This window comes from Elgaria multicarinata, chromosome 4, assembly GCF_023053635.1.
Source record: "Elgaria multicarinata webbii isolate HBS135686 ecotype San Diego chromosome 4, rElgMul1.1.pri, whole genome shotgun sequence".
Classification (NCBI taxonomy): domain Eukaryota; kingdom Metazoa; phylum Chordata; class Lepidosauria; order Squamata; family Anguidae; genus Elgaria; species Elgaria multicarinata.
Window position 1 is genome coordinate 90565602 of NC_086174.1, and position 24436 is coordinate 90590037.

Below are 24436 nucleotides of genomic sequence, written 5' to 3' on the forward strand. Positions count from 1 at the left end.
AACACAACAACCCCTGGCAATATCCATATTGGGCTGCATATTCATAATGGCAGATGGCACGTGAAACAGCCCTTGAGGGTTAATTAGCTCACAATAGGCTGTTGTGTCATCTAAAATGGCCCTATATGTGATTTTTAAAAGTAAGAACTCACAATGCTAAATGTAGGAATGGGGGACAAAAGCGTTTGGTTCACATTTTAATGCAAACCTGCCTCATTTCACACTTGCAAATCATTACATGAACAGAAACTCAGTTATGTGCACTTCTCTACTTGAATCTGAGCTAATAGTTCATCCAGTCCAGCACTCTCTCCAACAGGGGCACAGATGGCCACAACTAATACCTATCTTTGTTGCTTCAATTGAATAACCATTCAAAGAATGTTATGTAATATGTATGTTCCTAGTTTTTGTGGGCATGGGTATTGTTCCTTACTTCTGTGGGCACTCAGGAGCTTTTGAACAGATATTGTGGGATAATGTTTATATAACGGGTACCCAGTCATGCCCCCATTTGCTTGTCTGCACCCCATAAATTCTTCAAAGAATGTTATATATGTTCCTAGTTCATGGGCATGGCATATTAAGTTTCCACATACAACTCAGTGCCATCAGGGAGAAGGAAATTATACCAGTGGCTTAATATTTTCACTGGCTTTGACTGCACTTCCAGTAGAGGAGTTACATTATTATTGGTATGTCTCCAGTAGTATTCAGAGGCTCATTATAGATACACTCCTATACAGGAGTTAAAATTCCCCTTAGAATGACAGCAGTAAAGATTGGTTGTGAATGTTATACTATATTCTTTCCACTGGATGTGTGTGTACACCTATAGTCATTAGATTGCCTTGCAGTAGCTATAAATACCACTAATGACGACTGGTTCATCATGTATACACACCTGTTAACGAAACTAGCAGAATATCCGTTGTGGTGGTGGTGGTGGTGTTTTTTTTTAAAAAAGGTTGTTTCTATGAAATTCTCCTTCACAATTTGAGCTTAGGGTTGCATTTATTGTGTTGCTTTCTTCCCTGGTCCCAATACGAAGGGAGCATATGGCCCATAAATCACGCTTGGAAAATAAGCCTGAGAGCTGAGACTCATTGACAAGAACATTTTTGAGGTTTGTGTTGATATGAGCCTTGAAAAGCTGCATTTTCAAAACAGTGCCAAGAGAACTGTGTCATTCTTTTGTCTTCCCCAGAAAAAGTATTTACATTAAAAAAATACATTTTAAAAAGACCCAGAAACAGTGAAACAGGCAACAGTCTAATTTCCTGTCTTCCCTAAGCGATTTATCTCCCTATCATAAAGTTGTTTAAGTGCAGTTCTTCAAGAACCAAAGGTGGGTTAACCTAAGACAGGAGTGGGGAGAGCATAGAGGCTCTGCCTTTGCATCTCAATTACAGCTGCCTCTTCCAACCCTGCTCTAAACCAAGCCACATCAAGAGACCAGGGAGACAAATGTGGGAGCTGCAAGTCTGATGTCTAATATCTGCTACTGAAGATTTGGGATTTGATTTAGTGCCTCTATTGGAGAGTTAGGGAAAAAATAATCCTAAATCTTAAATCTTCTTTTAATAAATTCCTCTTCAGACATGCAATTTACTTTGTTGGCAGCTTTGCAGTTCAGAACAATGTGTGTGTGTGTGTGTGTGTGTGTGTGTGTGTGTGTGAGTATGTGTGTGTGTGTGTGTGTGTGTGTGTGTGTGTGTATATATATATATATATATTACTGTTTCCTTCACCTCATACATTGATAAACAGAAATGAGGTGAAGTAAACAGTATTTCCAGCCAAACCACATTATCTAATCTTCTCATATCTCTGATGTGAAGTGAGGTTTCTTTTAGATTTACCCATGTGTAGGCTGATATATGATTGTAATGCAGAGGGCCTGGTACAAATCAGCTATCGACAAAGAAAGCAGATTCGGGGGGTGGCATTTCAGAACTGTATGAATATAATTTAATTCGACAAGAAAGGGAAACCTTGAGAAGTCAGTTCAAAAGTTTACAAAAGTAACTAACTCAGTTTGAAATGCATGGGAAACATCTGTTTCACAGCTGTTCAGTACTTTCAAGAATTTCCTTGCTGTTACTGGATGAACCCAAAATCCATCTAGTTCAGCGTTCTGTTCCCAATAGTGGCCAACCAGATGCCTAGAAGTTCAGAAGTTGAGCATGATGGCTTCTTCTTCTTCTTCTTCTTCTTCTTCTTCTTCTTCTTCTTCTTCTTCTTCTTCTTCTTCTTCTTCTTCTTCTTCTTCTTCCTGTCCCCAGTGTCTTGTAATCACTTATACTGCCTTTGAATAAAACTTGATTGGTATTTAGCATATCAATTGTGGACACATTTAGATTTGAGAAGAAGTGATACCATCTACCAAAACTGGAAGTGATGCAGCAGTCTTGATCACTGGCCTGTCAAATCAGGTCTATATACATGTATCTTAAAGGTACAGGTAGCACTCACAATATACAGTATAGACTAGAACAAAGGTAATTTTTAATTGCAAAAAAAAAAGGCCATCCAAAGAATTGCTTTCCCAAAAAAGATACATCTATATTAAATGTCCTGAAAGGCAAAGGGAACACACCTGTCTGTAAAACTTACTGCCATTGAAGCTGTTTGATTGAATCACCGAGGAGTTGAGGTTGGAACTCATTAATGCTCTTTCATTGGGCTGTTAATTTTATCATCTTTCTGAAACTTTGTATTTGTTTCGCAACCAAACTTCCTTTGGGGGAATCAACAAGACACCAGGATAGAAAGATTTCTTAAGGTGTTCAACTTTCCTTTACTTCCACAGTGTTCCTCATTAGTGACAGTGAGTCCTAACAGAAAAGGTTGAGCCTTATCTGATACTATTTTCAAGTAACTATGTAACTTCACATTGGATATCATTTTGCATTATGTATGTTTTTCAGTTCTTATAGATATGATGTTGCTTTTCTGAAGAAGCCAAACATTGTGAAACAGGACTGAACCAGGTGCCTGAAAAAACCTTTGCCTATCCTGTAAAACCTTGCTTTGTGTTCAATTTACACTTTTATGTTTATACCTTCACCCATCAGTAAAAACATTGCTTATTTGTGCTCAATTTACACTTTCATGTTATACCGATTGTCTAGCACTTACGTTTGTTGTGTAGACTTGTTCAATTCGCTTATTTCTGCTTACTTTGTATGTTTTCCTTTGTAATGGTTTGACACATACAGTTGTGTGCTCCTTAGCATTCATTTTTTTGTTTCTTATTCAACTGGTGCCCCCTTTTTTGGTATTACTGGAATGGGCACAACATAGGCACCAGGTGAACCTCTCTAAGAAGTTCATTTTATAACTGGGGTGCCCCAGCAGAAAAGGCCATTTTCTTTGGTAGCCACCCGTCTCACTTCTTTTGGCTGGGGCTCCCGGAGAAGGACCCCTGAAGATGTCCTTATGGCCCAGGCAGGTATATATGGGAGGTGATGATCCTTCAGGTAACCTGGCCCCAAGCTGTTTTTGAATGTCAATGCCAGCACTTTGAATCGGGCCTGGAAAGGAACTGGCAGCCAGTGCAGCTGAGAAAATACTGGCACAATATGATCTCATTGACAAGTCCCTATTAACAGTCTTGCTACCCTGTTTTATACTAGCTGAAGTTTCTGGACTGTTTTCAAAAGCAGCCCTATGCAGGACACATTGCAGTAATCCAGATGAGAGGTTATCAGAGCATGGATAACTACTAGGCATATGTCCATGATCTTGGATAAGGTGGCCTGTGGCCTGCAGGTCTCACCTCTGGCTAGGTTTCTGTACTCACCTTAGAAAGCAGATCTAGCAGTATGTGCTACAACTGTTTTCACACCCCATATTTCTCCAAGTATGAAAACACATGAGGGACTCAATATGAAAATGTGAATTGGCTGAGAAAGAAAAGGCAAAGCAGTTACTCTTCTTAGTTCTCCCTTTTCAATAGGGCCAAAAAAATTGTGCTTCCTGATTTGCCCCCACCCCAATTTCACATTCAGAAGTTGCCCAAAATGACAGTTGAACAGTGGCGATGGAACAGTGTCCTCCAACACACATGAGGATTGAAAGCTAGCTTAGGGGGTTCAGGACAGGCTGTGCAGTTCTGTTGCCAACACCTCACTGCTTCCCCCCCCCTTACATCTGCCACCTGACATGGCTGACTCACTCTCCATAATGTTAAGACCAGCCCTCCCTTTCAACAAAACAAATGGGATTAGGCCAGATTTATTAATTGGTCTCACATTCATAAAAGACTGTAATCATCACAATGGGTCAAGTATAGTAGTTTTTAACTGGAAAAATGCCATGTCCCGCTTAACTTCCACTAACATTTAGCACAAAAGCTTCTACGGAATCATGTGGAAGCTGTTTCCAGGTGCTTAGAGCAGGTGACCTTGGCATGGAAGGACCTTACCTATGTGATTAATCTCTATTGACATTACTGGGGCTATGTAGGATTATGTCTACTGAAAACTGTAAGGTAGTGTTCATTGTTTATTTGACTATGAGTTCCATTCCATTCTTTGGCTGCAAAACTTCTCTTAGGCTGGCTTGCCTTATGGAGCCACATTTGTACAGTTAAACCAGTGCTATCCAGACTTCAGATATATAACTCTCCATACCGCTTCCCTAGAAACCTTTGTGGTGACAGAACCATGCCGCACTGAATCACAGCCTTCGCCATTAAGAAAAATGCCCTAGAAGTCCATCCTACGTAATTTCAGGACAAGGGCAATTTTAATGTGTGCATGTATGTCTTAAAGACAAAGAATTATCTCTAGTGCATAAAGACCAGGGATGAAGATAAAACCCTGGCATTTTTCTTCTTCAGATTGCCCCAGAGCCTATGAATAGAATGTATTGCATACTATAAAATGGATTTATTTCCGAGGCTCCTTTTTAGGTTTGGCTGGTGGAATCTTGAAATGATGCTGTGCTTAGCAGTTATCTAAAATCTAAATCAAAGCATTATTCATACTATAAAACATTACTCTCTACTTTCTTTTGTAGTTCAGCACATTTCTATAAGGGCAATACAGTTGCATACATATTTACAGCTCTGTTAATTTCTGACTATGCTTAGGGTCACATCCTGCCACTGAGTTCTTGTACTATGGTCCTATCATAGTAAATTATAACAGTATCATTTATCCTTGGGGATCTTTAATACCAGTGACTTTATAGCCTTTTTAGTGTTCCAAATGCTTTACCATTACAATCCTTTCCCATCAAACAGAGGGCATATTTGTGCTAGAGCTAAGTAGAGCCTCTTGGCTCCATTATGAAAGTTTTGGCAGAGAGAAAACTGATTCTATTCCAACCCACCCATATCCCGATAAGTTGGATATAGTGGAGCTGTTTGCATGACACAGTAGCCCACTGTGGGCTATTTAACCCATGCTGAGGCTGTGGCATGTGCAGCTGCCATTTTGAATATGCAAACCCTGCTCGTGTCATGCAAACCAGGCAAGTGTGAGTTATGTGAGAGTTAAACAACCATGATCTGTTTTAGGGTTATGTGGGGGTTGTTTAACCCTCGCATAACCCACCTCCATTGGATTTTCATGACATGACAACCCCCGAGCATGGGTTGTATATGCAACCTGTCACCTGCCAGCACAGTGGCTTGTCATGGTTTAAATAACCAACAATGAGCCATGGTGTGTTGTCTGAACATGATCACTCTGCCAATAGGTTCAGGTGGACTGGAGATGATAACTGGCCTGTTTTGGATGAGATTGCACTTTCCTTAAAGGATTCATAAGTGGGGGTGGTATTCAGCTTTGTCTTTGTGAGCCAAGTAGCTAGGGTCGCTGGAAGAGTTATGGCATCTTCTAGACAGAGATAGCCTGGTCATAGTTATCCATGCTTTGGTTACTTTGATCTTGGGGCTGCCACCTCACATGGTCAAAGTAGTCAATGCCGCAGACTTACATTCTTCCTCCATTGGGAACTTCAGAGTCTGTGAGGTGGTTATTTAGTTTAGCCATGGGATGTCTTTGGACTGAGGCCTCTGTCATGGGGTAATGGAAGTGAAAACACTGGCCGCTCATTGTGCTTCACTTATTCCTGAAATGGAAAAAGGGTCTACTACAAAATAGGGATGTCCAGTCTGGAAGGGGGGGTCCACTGGGAGGTAATCCAGGCTGCTTGGAATCCTGTGGATTTCCCCAGATCCCTGCTGCGGCTCTCCAGCTTTCCCCAAAAAATGATAGGCTAATGGTGGCCATAATTAGCCTATTGTGAGGAAAATACAGCCATAAATGGCATATAGTATGCCATTTGTGGCCATAAAGCACGTACTTTTACATAAATTACAGCCATTTACAGCTGTATTTACATACATAGCCTATCAAATATTTTCGAAAGCTGGAAAGCTGCCCTGCAGGAACTCTTGCAGATGCAAATATAAGTGCGGCCAGTCCACTGTGGACTGTGAGGATCAGATTCTTTGGTATCTGGCCTCATTTGAGTCCATGGCAGTTTTCTCCAGAATCTCAAAGCAACAATTCCTGTTCTGTTACAGAAATGCTTCTACCCTGCTGGCACCCAGGGATACTTGCTGGTGTGGTATTCTGCGGCATCTCTCATCAGTGGTGTAGAGTCAAGAATAGTTAAGGTACTGCCGTGGGGACATGTAGTTTGAATTAGAAGATTGAATTAGAAGTAGTCCGGAAGGCTTTGGGCCTGTTTGGCCTCTAGAATGTTAGGATCTGTGTGAGTTGATCTCTGTCAGCGTTCTCAGAGCTGGGATTGGGGAATGGCCAAGCTCCTGCAGCCACGTGCTGGTTTTGACCTTGGCAAAGAAGCTGTCTATGAGAAATTGATAGAAAAAAGAGTGGGGCTTGCAGAAGGATCACCCAGATTGAAGCATTGTCTTGGTGGGCTGAGCAATGCTGCCCTGTTTGGACAGGGGCATTGCTGAAAGGTCAGAAGCCTTCCAGACTACTTCTAATTAAATCTTAGGGAGAAGGGGGGAAAACTACAAGACCCCACAGCAGTGCCTTAACAATCCCTGACATGTCGTGGCAAATTTTGGAATACAGGCGCTCATCATGACAGTCTCCATAGCTACATGCCCAAGGAGAGTCCAAATATTCAGGCATCTTTATTGTCCCATATCAACAAACCAGATCTAGCAGTTTTACCTTCACCAGGAGCAGATGGCTCTTAATTGATCATTCAAGTCCAAGCCACCCCAAAATACTTACATTTCAACAGGGAACTATATATTGTTGCTGGTAAATTCATTTTCCCTCCACTACTTTCAGAATTTCCACTAATCTCAGAGCAAACAGGGATGTTGGAGATGGGTGGCAGATGCTAACAGCATCCCTGCCATCCAAAACGTGCCAGTGCTGCACGCCCTTAAACCCCTGGCTCCACTACAATACACTGGCTTTATTTCAGATGCATCCAAGTTAAACTGATGTAGTAGTTATTCTTACAGAAAATTTTCTTACAGAAAATGGCGTGAAGTGTAGATTTTGGAGGGGTTAATTATTTCCAACAGAATCCACACTACACTAAATTGGATTCTTTGGGAGAAGTCAGAGCTGTTCACACGCGCACACACACGCACACACACACACACACACACACACACACACACCTTTTTCAGATAAGATGTTAACTCCACAGCTGAGCAGAAATATCCAAACTCAGCCATGTCCACTTTATGTCCTAATTCATTTGGTTTTATCTTTTGTTTAGCAAATATTTTGTTCCAATAGGTTAACATATTTGCTTCTCTCCATAAAATAATCTAACACGGTGTCTAACCATTAAGGCATTTAGAGGTCAAATCTTTTGTCAGTTCACATGCACACATCTGATTAACGGTATCAGGAAATGCACACTTACTGGCTGGAGAATAGATCCTTTCATCTTAGAAAAGAGCATTACTCTTTAAGCTGAATTAGACCTCTTACAAATGGCCCTCAAGTTTATCCCACAGCAGCTATATGTGAATCTATTTTAGTCTCAGGTAGTGTTAAAAATGTAGTTATGAAAATCCCTGGTGAATTTGAATACATTGAAAAAAGCTGCAGAATTTGACAGACACCTTGAACGGAAGTCTAGTCTGTTAAATGCATGTAGCATATTTAATTTCAGTGAGATACAATGTTTGCATAGCAGAGGAGAAAGTCGCCCGTTACGAACCTTCTGTAATGAACCAAATCGTGGGTGTTTAAAACAGAATCAGCTGAAGAAGAAGAAAGATCAAGGCTATCAGTATAAATAGAAAATATAAGACAGTATTCAAAAGATGGCCTAGAAGTCAATGTCAGAAAAGCTAAACTGAAGTTTAGCCAGAGGCCACATAAAAGTCTGTCAGGTTCTCCTGCCCAAGACAAAAGAACTGTGAAGAGCTTGGAAGTCCAGTTCCTGAAGAGTTGTGCCCAGCCCCAAGCCATAGAAGGAAACTAGAAAAGTAATATCAGGAAGCAACAATTTAGTACACTATGCCACTGAAGAAATCCCAAATCCACAGCCTGGTAATACTTTTTCCAAGACCACTCCAAATGTAGGTCTGTATGCTCAACAAAAGGAGGTGTGGACCCATATGAGATTGATGTATTACTTTTGTTTGAACTACCCTGAGGAAGGACCTTAGAGCCCAAAACATGTTGGTAATTATTTGTAATAAAACTACATCTTCGTTTTCACCTCTTTGCCTTTGATTTCCCCCCCTACCTCAGGACCAACCAGACAACCCCCTCTGTTCAAAAATAAAGTTTTTCAAACCTTTCTTGGACACCTCCAAGCTCTCAGTTACCTGCAGCAGGTTTTTTTAAAGCAAATTTTCCAACTGCACAAATGTCCTGTCAGATACCCCTGCCCCTGCCCAACCCAAACACATTATTTCTCTTCATGACTGGACAGATGATCAGCAACACTAGTAGCACCTTAAACTTAAAGACACATTGATGGGGCCATAGGGATACCCAGGAAGGATGACATACCAAGAGAAGTACACCACTGGTTGTCACCTACAGCCCCAGTTGAAACCACTGCAACAGGTCATCAGGAACTCCAATCCATCATCAGCACAAACACTTCTCTCTTGCAAGCCTTGGGAGGCAGACCAGTCCTGGCCTACAGACAACCTCCCAACCCAAAGCAGATGCTAACCAGCAACAGTACACAGGACAGAGACACAGACAGAGGGACCAGTCCATGCAATAGACCCAAGTGCCAACTCTGCCCCCACATCTATTCAGGAAACTCTGTCACAGGATGCAACAACATCATTCACACCATCAAGGGCTCTTTCACCTGCATCCTTATATAATTTGTGTTACATGCCATCCCTGACTTTGCCTATTGTTAAGTTCTGACCCATGGACCTGGTGGCATAGCACGGGACATAACAGGGCAAAAGGGGGAAAGGTAAACTGGGTAGCTGTTGGCTTATTCTGATAAAGTCCCCCTGCCCTTTGGTCTGATCTAGTTCATTCTGAGAACTGCAGCTCTGTTAGACAAACCTGACAGCTTGTTGGTTTCAGTTATTTCTGAAATTTGGATTCAGCAACAATACCCTCTACATCCAATCAGCTGAAGTGTAATAACTCTGAAAGGGCAAACAGTACATTATTAATAATATACTATATCCACAATTACTTTTGAGCTTTTTAAAAAAAAGAAAAGAAAAGAAATGGGTCTACAGTGGACTGTAATTGCCATTTAAAATGTTATATCTAAAAGCAGAAGAACCCTGAGTGATCTAACCATCTATTACTTACTCCAGTAATTAGAAGCACATATCTATCCCTAGTAGGGGAGCTTAAATTGTGTGTTATTGCTAATAAAACCTCTAGGGTGCCTCTTAAAACTGCATTTGCAATTTAGGGGTGAGAAAAAACATAATTCCATACATTCCAGAAGAGCTTTTAAAAATTTGCTAGGTCATCTTGCTTCTTTGTTTTAAACAATTTCTGATTCTGGATGTTAATGTTTTCTAGGGCTTTGCACCTGCTAAATAGCATCTTTGTGAGTCCATGCATTTAAAAGTAATTCTGTTCTGTTTCATATAGGCTTTGATTAACAAAGCCCTTTTGTGTGGTGAAAAATTGTGCTGTAGAAAGACCATAATCAATAAATATTTAAAGTTTTATTTCATATGTAAATATGGATGTTTCAGATTTGTTAAGCTCAGTTAATTTCCTTTCACTCTGATTACCCTTTCTGTGGAAATAACAAACATCCCCCAAGGATTGCCTTGTGGCAGTCTCCCCAGATTGCTGAATGAGGATGAAATGGGGAAAGAGAGATTTGTTCCCAGTTTTCATCTGTCGTTTAGGGACCATCCAGGATCTATATGTCATTTGTATGCATGCGGCAACTGGTGAAATTCCCTCTTCATCACAACAGTTAAAGGTGCAGGAGCCCTGCCCTCTAACCAGATACAAAAGAGGGAATTTCCCCAGATGCTGCATGCATACAAATGACACCTGCTGAAATTCCCTTTTCTACACAACTGTTAAAGATGCAGGAGACTTGTCCTCCATTTCATATGTTCTTCCCCGACCCCCTTTTCCCTCTTTCTAAATTATTTGGGGTTCTGTTTATAAAGGTGAGTTCCAGGACATGAGTGGAACTAGGGTGGCCATATTTCACAAAAAGCAGTTTATCAGGCCTTTAACAACACTCTGGACACGCTTTCATCCAGGTAAGATGCTAACACTGATGCAGCAACTTACAGTAGAATCCTATGCATGCTTACTTAGACATAACCCCATTGTATTCAAAGAGCTTGCTCCAAGGTAGGATAGTCATAGGATTGCATCCTTAACCTGGTTGAACTGTGGCCTGATCCAAATACATGCAGCAGAATAAAGTGGTAGAAAGGACTGTACAACTTCAGATAGCAGAGAACTGGGTCTTATTTTTTTAATATTACTCACATTAAAAAAAATCCTGCCAGTGAAAGCTATAATATCATGGAGAAAGGTTCTGGCCCAGCTCCCTTCCTTCTGTGCTAGTTTCTATATTTATTTTATTTATTTACTCCATTTGGCAGATGTCCAGTAACCATCATTCTCTGGGCAACCTACCAAAAACATTAAAAGGAAGTTAAAGTCACAAAAAAAACCAAACTACAATTTGATCATATTTTCAAAAAACAGCACTAAAATTAAAAACACAGATAGGGCGATTTTAAAAAACCTACTGAGCAACAAATATTATAAACCTAAAAATTCAAGAGAAGGGGAGAGCAATCCTATGGCCCCTAGACAGCATCTGGGGGCCACAGGATATTTCCTATAGTACTCTGACCTTGGACCCTGGAGTGTGAGCCCCCTGTCCCCTCTGCCCTCTCAGCTGTTGCAGAGAGAACCATGCAGCCTGCCTCTCCAATCTCAGAGAGGTGGGTAAGTGGATGGTTCTGTGGGCGGGGAAGGGGAGGATCTCCAGCCTTCCCCAGCCTTCTCCCTGCATGCCACAGAAACCTAGCTAGATGGGCCAAAATGCCCATCTAGCAAAAGTGCAGAGTGAAAGAGGCTGATGGGCATCTGGATAGGAGGCTGATGGGCATCTGGATAGGATTGCACCTAAGACAACCACATCATGCAGCATAATAAGAGCCACGAAGTCAGGAGCTGGCAAAGGGAACATCCGAGCTTGTTCCAGTCAGACTGCCCCCTCCCCACACAGGGCCAAAAAACATCAAGTGCCCTGTGGGCAGGAACATCAGATGCTGACGCCCACTCAGTGGAGCTCCTTTTGTTGTTCAGCCTTGGTTTGGGGTAGGGGGCATATGGTTCTATAAATATTGTATACCATTTTGAGAAATCTTGTAAAAAGTGGGGTGTAATTCCACAAAATAAGGAAATGAATAATGTAAGATTAAAATAACAGATCTTAAAAGTCTGCAAGACCAAAATGTAGGGCAGTGATTCGCCTCAGTCCCGAAGCCTGTCTCCAAGTTGAAGTGGGCCAATTTGTCCCATCTTGGCCCAAATCTGATTCAGAACCAGATTGGGTAACCTTGACCCAAAGCAGCCAAACTGCTTCAGGCCACCATGGCTTATTGTGTCATGTAAACCCAGTCAACTTTTGGTGCAGCTATTGAAAAGTACAATGTTGCCCATGAAGTTTTAAAAATGTTATTTTACTTGGCTGACTTGGGCAGGGGGAGTACTTTACTCTTTTTCATCTCTTGGTGCAAAATCTTCTTCAGAGTTTATCCCAATTTACACCTTCTTCTTCTTTTTAAAGTATATTGCACCTTTTAACACCACATTTTCACTGTTCTGTCTTTTATACATAATTTTATCGTCTCTCCCACACTTTCTGCCAACCCCTCCCACAACAGCCATAGTTCATTTGAGTCTTACAACAGTGTTTTACTCGGCTCTGTGGAACCAGACAGAATTTTCAATGTTATTTCAAGACATGTGTCAAAGCTGTCCCTTTTTTAAAGAAAAAAAACAGTTCATTCAATAGTCTCCTTGTCAAGAGTATTTCTTGTTTCCACGTACCTCTTGGGCTGCCAACATTATTGCTGCAGTGCCTCGTTGCCCAAGCCAACGTAAAGGTCAGTCAGCATTTCCATTATAAAATCCCATTATTTGCTTGTAACTCAACAATTTGAAATTGCCTTGAGCTGCTACTTGGCACCAAGCTACTAGCCCAGTTGCATTTTGCCTTTTTTCATTTATACAAAAGCATATGGAAATGTTTAGACAGGAGCTTTTACATGTCCCAGGCCTGCTTTTCTATTCTAAGATATACTTACTGCTCCTAACAATTATTCTCTTGAAATTTAGAATTCCTCAGAACTTGTCCATTGCGTCAAAAAAAGTCACACTAATTTATGTAGTTTTATCTCTCTTTCTTTAATCTGTTCTTTTTTTAGTATGTAATGGCAATCCAATTCACTGCCCCATAGAGCAATAAACAAGCTCACTACAGGATGTCAATGGGGAAGCACAATGGAAAATAACTGATCTCTTGAGTGGCATTAAGTAAAATGTTGCGTCCTACAGCCAACCTTGTGAATCAGTAAAACACTGGTTTGAAGAAGATGAGTGCACATGCAGGAAAACCATTGTGACTCAAAATGTATTTACTTTATTCATGTATTGATTTGATTAGTAGCACATAGATATCATAAAATGCAACTGCTGATCCCTGGCCACTGAAATCCAGCCCTTTTAAAAGTTGTATGTAGCTTTTAGAAGATGCTTGGACTTGGAGTTTAGTGAACTGTAAGCTGCAAGGGAAGGCAATTCCACAGTTGTGGGGTCATCTAGAATAGTCTTGTCGTACAAATGGAGGAAGAATAGGTATGAAAATCTCAGAAATTGAAAGCTTAACAAGATTTAAAAGAAAAGAAGAAAGAAGAAAGACCAATCACCTACCAGTGGTGTCAGGGGCATATCACCTATATCAACTACATGGTTTAAGTATATTAAACCTGCAGTCCTATATACATTTACCTCGATATAAGCCTCATTTAACACAGTAGGACTTGCATCTGAGTAGATCTGAATATAATCATACTTTTAAGGAGTCATAGGTGTTTCAAGTGGATGCTTATGATATATATTATGATATACAGTGTGATGTGGCTGCAAAAAAAGCAAATGATATTTTGGGCTGCATTAATAGCAGTAGAGCTTCCAAATTGCATGAGGTACTGGTTCCCCTCTATTCAGCCCTGGTTAGGCTTCATCTTGAGTACTGTGTCCAGTTCTGGGCATCACACATCAAGAAGGATGCAGACAAGTTGGAGCGTCTTCAGAGGAGGGCAACGAGGATGATCAGGGGTCTGGAAACAAAGCCCTGTGAGGAAAGACTGAAAGAACTGGGCATGTTTACCCTGGATAAGAGAAGATTGAGGGGAGACATAATAGCACTCTTCAAATATTTAAAAGGTTGTCACACAAAGGAGGGCCAGGATCTCTTCTTGATCCTCCCAGAGTGCAGGACACAGAATAATGGGCTCAAGTTACAGGAAGCCAGAGTCCGGCTGGACATCAGGAAAAACTTCCTGACTGTTAGTGCAGTATGACAATGGAACCAATTACCTAGGGAGGATGTGGGCTCTCCCACACTAGAGGCATTCAAGAGGCAGCTGGACAACCATTTGTCAGGTATGCTTTAAGGTGGATTCTTGCATTGGGCAGGGGGTTGGACTCGATGGCCTTATAGGCCCCTTCCAACTCTACTATTCTATGATTCTATATTCTATATTATTATAGAATATTCTGTATTATTGCATTTATATCCTGCCTTTTTTCTTCTTAAGGAACCTGCATTATACATAATCCTCTTCCTCTCCATTTTATCCTAACAACAGCCCTGTGAGGTAGGTTGGGCTGAGAATCTGTGACTAGCCCAAAGTCACCCAGTGGGTTTCCATGGCTGAGTGGAGACTAGAACCCGGATCTCCTTACTCCCAGTCCAACACTTTAGCGACTACACCACACTATATGAAAACTGGATATGCTCATTATTTGAATTTGTCCTCCCTAGTGAATTATATGGAATTCAATGCATTAGGGAATTAGGAAACCCTCCCTTTCCTTATTCTACTCTAACAGAGGTAGTATATTAATTTCAAATGTGTTATCATCTGGACCATCTTCGTTTGATCCTATATGAAAGCCCTTAGAAATAATAACATAGCAACCACACTCTTGTAAAGCACACTTGCAAAGTAAGATCAAACTATGTAAGCATTTGTTAGTCACCTTCCTATAGCCTCTGTGTTATTTCCACTGAATAGCAGACGCTGGTCTGGTTTGCATGATCAAAACTGCCCACCATGGGTTGTTTAAACCATAGTGGATTGCAGCATGTGCAGGGCAGGGTTTGAATAGTCTATGCCTGGCAGCGGATAGTCATATTGTGCAAACTCGGGGCAGTGGGTTATGTAGGGTTAAATTTATTGAAATTTTAAAATAAACATTTAATTTTAAGAATGTAAGGGTTAAACAATCCTTGTAGAACTCAAAAACAAACCATGGATTGTGCGAGGATTATCTAACTTATATAGTAACATTTCAACGTAATAGAATAAAACCATATAGAGAATTGTAGCTACATGTATTTGAATATATCAGTTTTAATACATGCAAATGAACTGCATGTTTAATCCTCACATAACCCATGATCCCTGGGTTTGCAGGACATGACAAGCTGTGGCCAGGCATTGAATATTCAAAATGCCCATACACATGCAGCTGCCCAAATTGCAGCCCACCATGGTTTAAATAAGCCATGGTGGGCTGTTTGATCATGTGAACTGGCCCATCATTTAAAGTTTTATGTACTGTTCAGCTTTCCTTCCCCCCCTCCCCCCACTCTTTACTCTGTTCCAGCCAAAGTCAGCCATGGAAAAGGTCACAGCTGCCTTGGGAGTTAAACCTATCAGTAAATATTTCTGCTTGTGCAGTTTCCTGAGCTAGCTGCCTTGTGGTAAAGGTACCTGTCAAAAGTTCAATCTGATATCAAGTCCTTCTTTGGTTTATTGTTTTTATCTGATCTACTACAATCCCATTTAGCATTTACTTGTATGTTTCTTGTACTGGGCTTTTTCTTTTGTGAAGACTAATTGGTTTGATCCATTTGCCTGTTTATGTGATACCTTTGCCACGATAAGCTTTACTATACACACGCTGAAGACCATTATCACTAGGAGTTCATTTCTCTTCAGCTCCTGAATGCAAGCACATCAGGAGCCAGAGGCAGTCGGGCACATTTTCTCTAGCCTATCTTCTGTATAACATTTGTAAGTCACTCAGTTTGTAAGGTGCCTCAGCATCAATTATAGGTACAAAAGGAAGTGAGAGGAAGAGTTCAACTTGAGTTACCCGGGAAGCAGGGAAAAGATCAAAATGTGTACAATGAAATATTTGTTAGATCTAAAGGGGGGAAAGAATACTAAAATGAGGGGTATTAGGTACATTTGTACCTAATTTGTACATGTGAACATTTGTAAATTCAAGGAGCTGGAAATGTAAAGAACAACAAAGCAGAAATATGAGGGTCCCCAATTATGACTCAATAAAAATAAGCAAGGCGCAAGGGACCTTACAGAATTACACTTCATCGATATATTACATAAATGAAGTAAATTTATAATGGTTTATAAACATGTGTATAAACAAATAAATAAGGCATTATACACACCAAATGACAGAGGAAGTCAATATTTCCATATTGCATATATTTGCATATACTGTACGTCATATCAACATATCAATCTCATATCAAACATACCAATCAATTCCAATAGATATGCATCATATCAAACATATCAGTATTATATCAAACATCACGGTCCAATGGGACCACAGTGCACTGCCGTTTCAACTAGGAGTACTCTTCTTCAGAAGCTATATAGATCACTGTCTTTAATTATGCATATGGCGTACTATGAAAACTGATCTGAAGTAAATATGTAAGGTGCAAACTTGGTGCAATGGTGCTAAATTGTTGATTTTTAAACGTTCTGGCTGGTTCTGACTTAAATCCAGAGTGGATTCACAGCCCACCGAAATTGGAGCCACCAACCTCCAGTGCGCTTATGGCAACCTAGAGGAAGCGAAGTCCCTCTGGATGTCTGGAACCCTAAACAGGAGCACTGCTCTTAGAGGGGAGACTCTACACACCACGGCAACGTTTTGTTGTGGGTCCAGCATGTTCACTTAAGTATAAGGCCTTTTCTACGTCCGTCCAATTTTGCTGCCAAGAGGCCTTTTCTCTTCTTTCGCTTCTTGTCTGTCTTGCCGTTGGTTGGGTGCTAGGACTTGCAATTAAAAGTTATGTGGAAGTTTTTTGTTTATTTTGCAGCAGCATTGTTAAATATTTATGAAGGACCTTAAGTCTCACTCGCCTTGAGGAAAAATAGATGAATTAATAATGTATGCCATTGCTTTGCAGAAAATTAAAGGTTGGAAGCACGTGTTTAAAAATTAAATCATCCACAATCTAAGCTAACAGATGTTATTTAGTTAAAATCTCACAAACAACAAAGTAGGAAGAGGTGTCTACTCTCCTCCCCCATCCCCACCCCTTACTTTCAGTGAAATCTTAATGATTCATTGCAGCTGAACAGATTCGAAAGCCTGAGGCTATCAGATGAGATAATAAAGAGGAACTTCAATTACATCCTTGAGAACTTTTGCAGCTTAAAAAAAGAAAAAAGAAATCTATATTATTAGAATGTAAACACGATTTGCCCTGATTCACACAGGCAGGCTTCCTTGTATGTATCTCCAGCTGGATGGGCAACTTCGTGCACAAATGAATTCTAATTCCAGTATAAGAGGCAGTATGCCTTTTGTAAGATTATTTCTTCATTTGAAATTTTACTAAATATGTGTAAGATTAGGGTTATAAAAGTTTGTTGGCACAGCATAGGGAAAGAAGCTTTTGGGGGCATAGAATGGGTTTAAATGGGTGTACAAGTGATAGGGTAGTGCTTTAATATTAAACGAGCAAGTAGGCATACACACATAGAGCACTGTATCAAGCGTTAGATTAGTGGTTCCCAAACTTTTTCAGGTAACCGTCCCCTTGGTTCCACAAACTCATGCTCAGTGCCCCCTACCCTACACTACAAAAATCATTATTCAGAATAGTGGTTTTCAATGACCCACTAAGGAAGATAATAATAATAAAATTCAAAACAGTAACAATTAATTTAATATTTAGGCCTTAGCCTAAGGTTTATCCCTAAGGTTTATCCCAGGGTCATCCCAGGGTCATCCCTGCCTGCTCCCGGGATCCCCTGTGTGTCATTTAGATGCACAGCGATAACCTCGGGATGATCCCGGGATAAACCTTAGGTCTAGCTAAGGCCTTATTCAAAATCCAATTACATTTTTTTAGTTTATTCAATTAGACATAATTGATGAACTTGATCCAGTGATATCATCTTTTCAAAGTCTGATAGTCGTTTAGCAAGAATATTAGATATCACATTTAGTAACTAGGGTAGAGTACTTCACTATTCTGTAAATTCTTAATGTGATGGATGGGCTTGATGAAGTGATACCAGTTTCCCAATGTTTGGTTTAAAGTCTCTTAACATGAGTCTTAAATCACCACGTTTAGTAATCTGGAGTCGATTTCTTTGCTTGGAGAGAAATAGGCAGACCACACTAAAACCACATTCCACCAAATATGATGTTGGAAATGCAACCAGGAGCTTCTGAACCACTCTCCATAGTGCAGAATAGCGATCAGAAATTTCCTTCTGTAACCAAAACTCCTGGTATGGAAAAGACCACCTCAAGAGCCCCCCCCCCCGCCGCCCCCTTGCCTCTTAATGCCCCCCTATGCAATCCCAAGGGGGCAGTACCACCCACTTTGGGAACCACTGTGTTAGATGATTTAGTTTGGATAAGGCCTGATAGAAAATTATTTGGAAATATAATTTGAGGACGCTCAATAACGTTACTCATGAGGACTTGCAACTTGGTATTGCTCAAAAGACATTACTCATAAGAATTTTTGACATGTACTAACTGTAACCAGGTGAAGGAGTCCGGAGTGAAGGATGGGTGAGGTGGTACATAAGAACAGAGAAGTAAACCAGACAGGTTAACCACAAGAACAGGGAACTTGACTTTTCGTTGTCATAAACAACTAACTGAGAAAGGGGAAGAGGTTTTCAGGGGAGGATGGTCTAAATTATGACGTGGTCCAATGAGTTTAGGAGTTTAGAAGACGTCAATAGGAAGAACTGATGATGTCAAATTGGGCATTTAAGGTTGAGCACAGAGGAGGGGGGAGTGTCTTCCCTTTCCCTCAGGCATGGTTTGGCCTTGGCTGGGAGAGATGGGAGTCCCTCTGTGGAGAAGAGCTCCTTCGCAGGGCCTGTGTTTGTCTGTTTGTCTGTGTTTGTCTATCTTTGTCTTGTTCTCCAGAAATCTGCCAGACTTGTGAGTAAGATCTTTTAATTTGCTTTGCTGAATGGAGGTTCATGTGTCTGTTTGACTTTAACTTTCTTAAATTATTTTAATAAATGTTTTAATGTTATAACAGTTTTATTGTGTTAGTGAGTCTGAGTCCAATCATTCTGGATGTCTATCTCTGGATCTTCCTTACACCTACTATAGTGGGGAATTTAAGGAGCACTGTTGTTGCAAGGTATTGCAGGAACCTACGCTTCCAAGCAGCCTGTTCAGTACCTCTTAAAATTAAAAAGACCACCAGAAAATCCTCTTACACTATGTACACCTCTTGCTGGGAACCATGGGCGAGAGGGTACTGTTGCACTCCTATCCTACTTGTGGGTTTCCCATGGGCAGGTGGTTAGCCACTGTGTGAACAGAACTTTGGACTAAATGGACCCTTGATCTGATCCAACACAGCTGTAATAAGACCTCACTCACCATGGTACTATTGTGGATGAGACAGAGCTGACTTCACATGCATTACCAAGATCTCAGTGGACAAAACTGGCCCAGTTTTGCCCACTGAGCTATCCTGTGCAGCACCAGCCCACTCCCCTGGGGGGTGGGGTAGTCAATGTGATCCATAGAAATTCCATCCTGCTCACAAGGAAAATATAAATAAAACTCCCCTGGGATCAGCTATGAGAACCTTGACCTTGTACCTTGGATGGTACAGTAGTAGATTGATGATGCTACTGGTGTACCACCCACCCTGCTCCCAAATGGCCTCCCTGACAAAGCTGGCTGAAGCAATCTCAGATGTAGTTTTGGAGAACCCTCAGATGTTGAGGCTGCCTTAACAGGACTAGCTTGGGACTTCATTGCAGCCATGGGACTGTCTCAGTTTGGCAGGAACCTAGCAATAGTGAAGGGTATACCCTTGATTTGGACTTTGCTTCAGTGTGTGTGACTGTGTGTGTGGTGTCATCTGGATATTGGAAGGTGGAAATCACTCCATTGTCAGAATCAGACCACTTTCTCATTAAGTTTGGCCTTATGAGAAAACTTTTGTACCTTCAACTGGTACAAAACAGGGCAGCATGGTTACTAACAGGGACTGGCCGACGAGACCACATCATGCCAGTCCTTTTCCAGCTTCATTGGCTGGCAGTCCAGGTCCGGGCCCAATTCAAAGTGCTGGTATTAACATTTAAACGGCTTGGGGCCAGGCTATCTGAAGGAACGCCTCCTCCCATATGTACCTGCCTGGACTCTAAGGTCATCCTCAGGGGGTCCTTCTCCATGAGCCCCTGCCAAAGGAAGTGAGGCAGGTGGCTACCAGGAGGAGGGCCTTCTCTGCTGTGGCACCCCGACTGTGGAATGAGTTCCCTAAGGAGGTTCGCTTGGCACCTACATTATATGCTTTTAGACACCAGGTGAAGACCTTTTTATTCTCCCAGCATTTTAACAGTCTATAAATAAATTTTAACTTGGTGTTTTAAATTTGTAATTTTGCATTGCTGCTGTTTTTATCTGGTTGAGCTTTTATAGTGTATTTTATATTATGGTTTTATACTGTTGTTTTATACTTTGAATGGTTTTAATTTTTGTGAACTGCCCAGAGAGCGCCGTCTATTGGGCGGTATAGAAATGTAATAAATAAATAAATAAATAAATATGATACCACTACCTCCCTGAAGAGATGGGGGACCCATTATGACAACCCAGATACTTATGGAATCCAAAAGAGTCTAGGGGATTTTCCAAAAACCAGAACTTGCAATTTTCTTGATACTCTTGTCGTGCTATGAAATGATCTGATGCACTATCTCCCTGTGTTGGGGCACCATTTTATAGTGGTTCAGCCCGTACTTACAGGATCTGTTCCAGAGAATAACATTGAGCGATTGTGCCTTGAACCCTTGACATCTGAACTGTGGTGTACCACAGGGTTCTATTTTGTCCCCAGTGTCATTATCTATATGAAACCATTGGGAGTAGTCATTAGGAGATTTGGGGCAAGGTGTCATCAGAATGCTGATGACATCCAGCTCTGTTTCTCTGTAACACTGGAATCAGGAGAGCTGTGCAATTATGCATGCCAATGGCTCCGTACAGAGGACACCTTAAATCACGGCTTTAACCACAGTGGTTCAGCCAGAAAGCTGGGCTGTGTTCAGAAGACATCTTAAACCATGGCTTTAACCACAGTGACTAAGCAAAAAGCCTTAGACCTTTGCTAGACCTAAGTGAAAATGCAGGGGAGAGGAGGGGAGACCTCACGTTATGAATAATGAAAGATCGCCCTCTTTTACATGCGAGTCGCGACAAGCTCAAGAAGAGAGCCGTTGCGCCCACCATTTTTTAAAAAAACTTTTAAAGGGCCGGCTGCACGAGAGGACAAGCGGCAAGGTAAGCTCCCCCCACCCTAGCCCCAATGGGCGTAGCGCTCCTGAGGAGCGCTGTGCCCCATGCGCAGCTCCCAGCTACACGCGAGGAATCGCACGAACCAGGGAAAGCCGTGGAAACGAGCCACACGCTCGCCGTCTTGGGCTCAGCCCGAAACTGCGAGAAAAAGCGGGCCCAAAGTGTAGGGCTTTATCCTGGGCACAGGGAGGGATGATCCTTCCCTGAGCCCGGGATCCCCTGTGCGTCATCTGGACGCACAGGGGCGATTCCAGGTATTAGCCCGGGATAAGCCCTGGTCTAGCAAAGGCCTTAGTCACTGTTTAAGCTGTGTTTAAAGGTGTCTTCTGAACACAGTCTGGGTTTCTCGTTTAAGCATTGTGGTTAAAGTCATGGTTTAAGGTGTCTTCTGAACAGGGCCATTATGGGTTAGACAAGGGGTGGTAAACTGAAGCTGAATCCTGATAACACAAGACATCCAATAGTTTCCTGGCCTGGGAATTGGGTAGTTCACCTGTTCTGGGCAGGGTTGCACTCCTTCTGAAGGGACGAGTATGTAGTTTGGGGTGCTCCTGGCTCCTTCCTTGTCACTGAAAGCCAGATGATTGTAGTGGCCTGGAGTACCCATCATCAACTTCAATCAATGTGCTAAAATGCATTAAATTACACAGGCTTTCGCTGACCTGAAAATTTTGTGTTTTGTTTTTTGTTTTTTTTCCTTTTGTAATGTTTATTTATTAAATACATGCATGCGTGCACACGCGTGCACACACACGTATTACATAGGCATTTTAGTGTAAACCACATAGAGATTTCATTTTATTAAGTTGTCTGTATGTGAATAAATAAATAAATGCAGGCAGTCCAACATACACTTCTTTTTTCTCTATAATTCACATACAACTGCTTTGTACCAAGTCAGAAGAGCTTGACTTCCCCCTCCCTCCCAGAAAGTGATAGCTGTATATAATCTGAGAGTGTACCCTCCTTTACATTTTAGAAGTCACGTCTCATTAGGTGTTTAATGTTCTATCACACTGTCTAACGCAACATGACATGACTGGTAAAATTTGAGAAAAGCAGCCATCTTTCTTATTGGATATTCACTCTCTGTTGTTAGTGGATTACAGGCCACAGTGAATGCCCTGAGTTCAAGAGAGACCTAAATCGTTTGCATATGCAAGGAAGGTAATGTATTAGATAGCTGGTAAAATAGCTAATTAAAGTGGGAGACAAAACAGCTTGCCACCTTTTTTTTCATTTTTGTTTTTAATGGCATATGATGCTTTATTGCTTTCCAATTGCTTTGAAAGTCTGTTAGCCTCAAGTACCAGCTTTTTCTTCACTGTTTATATATTCCACCACCTACACAGTGAAAACATAATCAGGTTGTTTCCCTGTAATTAAGAAAGCTAACCTACATGTAGCAATGTATGCAATCTGCAAGGCGTAAAGTCTTTTCTTAAGAAGTTAATGTTCAGCAAAATATGCATAGGGTCAATCCTATTAAGGGAATGGGTCTAGATTTGGCAAATTACATCAATATCAAGTGGGCTGTGTATGTGGAAATGGCGTTAAGGTTTTTGTAATCAGGGCCATAAAGCGCGCAACCAATTATGGTCAAGTGCCTAATTCTGAACACTCATTCGTGCCGGGTATGAACACGTCGCTGCATTTTGTCTTGGCTTTGATGGAGGTTCGTTGAGGAAATGGGAGACATTAATGTTATAGGGCAAAGTCCCTCAGCTGGCTGCCCTTCTGATGGGTTGGATTATCACACCAAGCATTCCCAACCAGCATGGCCAGTGATGAGAGCTGAGGTCCAACTAGGCTGGAAGGCATCGGGCTGTTATAGGGCATCGATGGGCTTCAAACACTTCAGAGCTGTGGTTACACATTACAGCTGGTCAGATGGGAAGCTGACCATTTCGAATCCCAAAAATCCCCCTTCTACTCCGTCCTTCTCTTGGAAGGCCACTGAGATGGCTTGAAAGCTGAAGTCTTCCCCTTCCTTGCCCTCTCTGGAAAAGGGAAAGAGCCCCAAGCAAACCAAGGAGGAGAGAATAGCCCTTTTTTGATGAAAGGAGTCACAATGTCTATGTAGCTGCCCATGCCCCAGATTCCCATGCTGCAGCAAGGAAAGAGCAAGGAAGGAGCAGAGAAGCTTCGCAATACTTTTTAATACTCCAACACACACACACACACACACACACACTCACACTCAAGAGTGCAGATTATAGATTTTTCCTCCTTTGTTGTGCTACTTTTGGGAATGTTTCCGTGTTGTTTTAACATGGAATTAGGGAATATATAGAGAACGTTCACCTCAATGTCATTTTTCTCATGAAGAGCGCAATCTAACAGCATGGATGCTGTTTAGATGGAGGGCCCTCCGCCTATCCAAAGCCCTAAAGGCAAAGTAGGTAGAACAATGGAGTTAAAAATGCCTCCCGTCCTCCCTTTGAAAACATTTAAGCATTTCTTCTTCCTGCTCTCTGCCCACTGATTTGCCTCCAGTGAAGGCCAGTGGCTCTGATGGCAGTGGGGCAGTGAATCGCCTCCAGGTTTCAATCAGAATCAAATAGATAGCACTGCAACTTGGACAGCTCCTTTAGAGTTCCAATTGGTTCTGACTGAAACCCAGAGCAGATTCACCACCCCAATGCCATAAAGTCATCAGCTTCCATTGCTTCCTTCCTTCCTTCCTTCCTTCCTTCCTTGCTTGCTTCCTTCCTTCCTTCCTTCCTTCCTTCCTCGATCTACTGTTGCAACTTCAATAGATGAGTCACTGCAGAACTTTCCGCAATGCCTGGGAAATGGGACAGAGGAATCCCTGCTGTGCTACAGTTTGGGGCAGGGGGAATCTACACAATTCTATGAACACCCCGTGAGAGACCACAGGATCATTCTGTAATTTCAGTCTTATTTGAGAACCGATTTGGGTAAACAAGTATATAAATAATACATAGGATGGTCTTTGTGCCATATTTTAAAAAGCCTTGACTTATCCATCCACCTCTTCATTGATTTGTTGTTCAATTGGGTGGGGCAAGGGGGAAAAGGACAAAATGAAGTGGTTTTTCTTCTTCCATGAAAATCCCATTTTTCTGTTTATAAAAACAACCTTTTCAATATGCCAGTAAATACAAGACCTCATA